Raw genomic sequence first — 3,310 nt, 5'->3', positions numbered from 1 at the left:
AGGAAACTGGTTGCCATTAAACAGAAACAATCTACTTAAAAAAATTCTATCGGTAATTTTCTACAATAGATAATTCTCAGTATAATTTGAATCAGATTGGACAGAATTAAAGATCTGATCAAATATTTTATTATAGGATTGGAAAATCATCAAAAAATAATCAGTTTAATTTTTATTTCTGTAGCTTTCTATTGGTCAGAATCTCCTATGAATGAAATAATCGCGCTAATTTCATTAAAACATGAACACAATAAGATAAATTTGAAATAAATTAGTAAATAATATCTAGATATTAGTTTATTGCATGTATTATAATATATTATAACGCCATATTACAAGGTATTTTACTTTTTAAGGGAAAATTTACTTTCACGCACGCCGTGCGGGAAAGTGCAACTTTCGGAAACGAAATGCGTGCGTGAAACTCTTTTAGCACAGCCGTAGAAAAATCCGTTTTGTTTTGTTTTTTTAATACTTATTTATATTGTGTCGTGTAAATAATAAAAACATTGTATTATAAAAAGTTCTTTTTTCTACGGCCGTGCTAAAAGAGTCACTTTCACGCACGCATTTCGTTTCCGAAAGTAGCACTTTCCCGCACGGCGCGCGTGAAAGTAAATTTTCCCGCACAACGTGCGGGAAAATAAAATACCTTGTAATATGGCATTATAATATATTATAATACATGCAATAAACTAATATTTATATATTATTTACTAATTTATTTCAAATTTATCTTATTGTGTTCATGTTTTAATGAAATTAGCGCGATTATTTCATTCATAGTAGATTCTGACCAACAGAAAGCTACATAAATCTTTTAAAAATTATAAAAGTGATGACTTTCAACCGTAGAATATTTATAACAACTGTGTGTTTAATTGTACTAATTTGTACTTACATAAATAAATTACAATAAAATTATGGTTTTGAACAGTTTTATTCATGAAATTATCGCAACAAATTGCACTCGATCTCTAAAATTAATATAGAATTTTAGAGCTCTTGTGCAATTCCTACTGATAATTCGATGAAATAAAATTATTTTAACATAATATTTAAAAGTCAGATAAGTAGACAATTACAATGGTTTTGAATCGTCGTCATGGAAAACAATATCGTCGTCGTGGTAACCCATTATATTGAAAGTTTGGTTTTGACAACCTTGTCAAAGAATTAATTTGTGTATTTTTAATTCTAAATAAAAATTGATTTAACTCTATTTTTTGTGGCTTTTTCCAAACGTACGGCCCTAGAAAAAATATTGTTCCTAACTCATGCGGAAAATCTCTTCCCCGCACTCGACTGCTTGTCCGAACTCCGTTATCGCGTCGTTTGGGTCAACGGCTGTCTCGTGCGTGAAAGTATCACTTTCCGCACTAGTTAGGAAAATACCTATTTTATAAAATTGTAATTATTTTTATTATTAGTTTTCCTGGTCATTTTTCATTTTATGCCCCGGTTTTGGGGCAGCTGACACATCATTTCTTAATAAGCTTTGGAACAAATGACTATATACAAATGTATATAAAAAAACAGCCATACCAAAATGCTCCGGTCAAATTTAACGCTACCTTCCGGACTATAAAAGTAACTTGTATATTTAATCACCTAAAGCTTCCTGTTTCCTGTATTTTCAAGCTCATAAACCTTATATCTGACCGCAATATGTGTTTACAACCCCCACAACCTTACTTTATAACTTGGCATTCCTGTCGGAAAACATTCTTCAGGTCGAGTGCTCCCAGTTAACCCAGCGCATTACTAACACAACAACAAACGCAACAAAAATTGTTCTGACTCGCGTCTTTACACCCCATCATCCCTAATCAGTTGGCGAAATGCTCGAAGCATCGAAAACACGAGACAGCAGCAGCAACTGTGGCTAATTTGCATATGTAAGGCGCAAGGGTACAAAGCTGAAGCTGAATCATCCACAAGCTGCTTTTCGAACTCGGCCAGGCTAATGAAGTTAAGTGTGTGTGAATACCGACGTTTTACGCTCTAATAATGTAGGTTGGAGCAAGATTACATATTAACTTATGAAGCTAATACCCAGTATTTGCTATTAAATGATACTTTTGAGAATAATTGTACATTTCATGGAAATTATAGCTTAAGAAATATTATTTATTGACGTTACATGAATAGTTTCTTTATTTGTTAAATGCATATAGTTGAAACTGACATAATTACACTTATTACAACAGCTCAGTGTCAAGATTCTATAGTAAAAAAGCCATAAAAATATATAGAAAACTATAAATAAACGTGTAGCAATATATGTACTACTCATCAGAAACTCTGACTAACGTTGGAAGCCAATTATTTTAGCTTCGACCAGCTCTAGTGTTTCAAGTGTCTTATCTTAATCTGAAAAATGAGCTTTGCAAAGACAGATAAAAAAATTATATCAACGCATCATGTTTATTATACAGATGTGCTTTTAATGTTCAAAAAATTCTGCCTAAATCTGTATACAAAATGTAAAAATGACATTTAAAAATATAAGGTCTGTAGTTGAATGGATTGTAGACTTAATCTAGTTAAAAAATAACTTGTGTGGTGGTTAAATGGAGAAATATGGTATGTAAAGGTTTCAGGTAGGTGTGGAGTTCTCCATAGTAACATCTATGTTGTTACTGCAGTTTATATAAGGCCAAAAAACTAAAATAAGAAACCTTCTGTTAGAAAGAGCATACATTTTAAAACTTTTCCTGCCATATTTAACTAAAATTACAAAAAATTACAATTTTAAGAAAATATTTAGCAAATGTCAAGATTTAAATGAATATAACTTTTTTCTAAAGTAATTTAATTAAATTAATTTAAAATCTAGCTCCGTATAACTACATATATGTTGAAAAGAAAGAAATAATGTGGTTTAGAGAGATAAGTTATGTCAAATAAGAATATAAGTAATTATCAAAAAGACACTGAATATTGGTGAAATATTAGATACAAAGAAATCAACTTAATTATCAACTTACCCCAATAGAGATTTAAGAACAGAAATGGGTTTTAAAACTAAAACATCACTTTAAATAGAAAAAAAGATATTATACAAAAACATTCCACTTCCATTGAAGCAAAACTAACATGACAGAACGGAAAGCACGAGTTGCCAACTGACAAATATATTGTATGGACTTGGAGTAGAGTATAGACATTTTTGATATGTCTATCGAATAATCTGGAATAAGGGGGCATATGATGAGTAAATGGCAAAATGGAATCGAAATAATGAAAAATTTAAAATGAATAATAAAGATTAGACAAAATAAGAAAAAACTAAGTTTTCAATCTAATA

The sequence above is a fragment of the Diabrotica virgifera genome, chromosome 2, assembly GCF_917563875.1.
Source record: "Diabrotica virgifera virgifera chromosome 2, PGI_DIABVI_V3a".
NCBI classification, from domain to species: domain Eukaryota; kingdom Metazoa; phylum Arthropoda; class Insecta; order Coleoptera; family Chrysomelidae; genus Diabrotica; species Diabrotica virgifera.
This window is presented reverse-complemented; position numbering follows the sequence as displayed.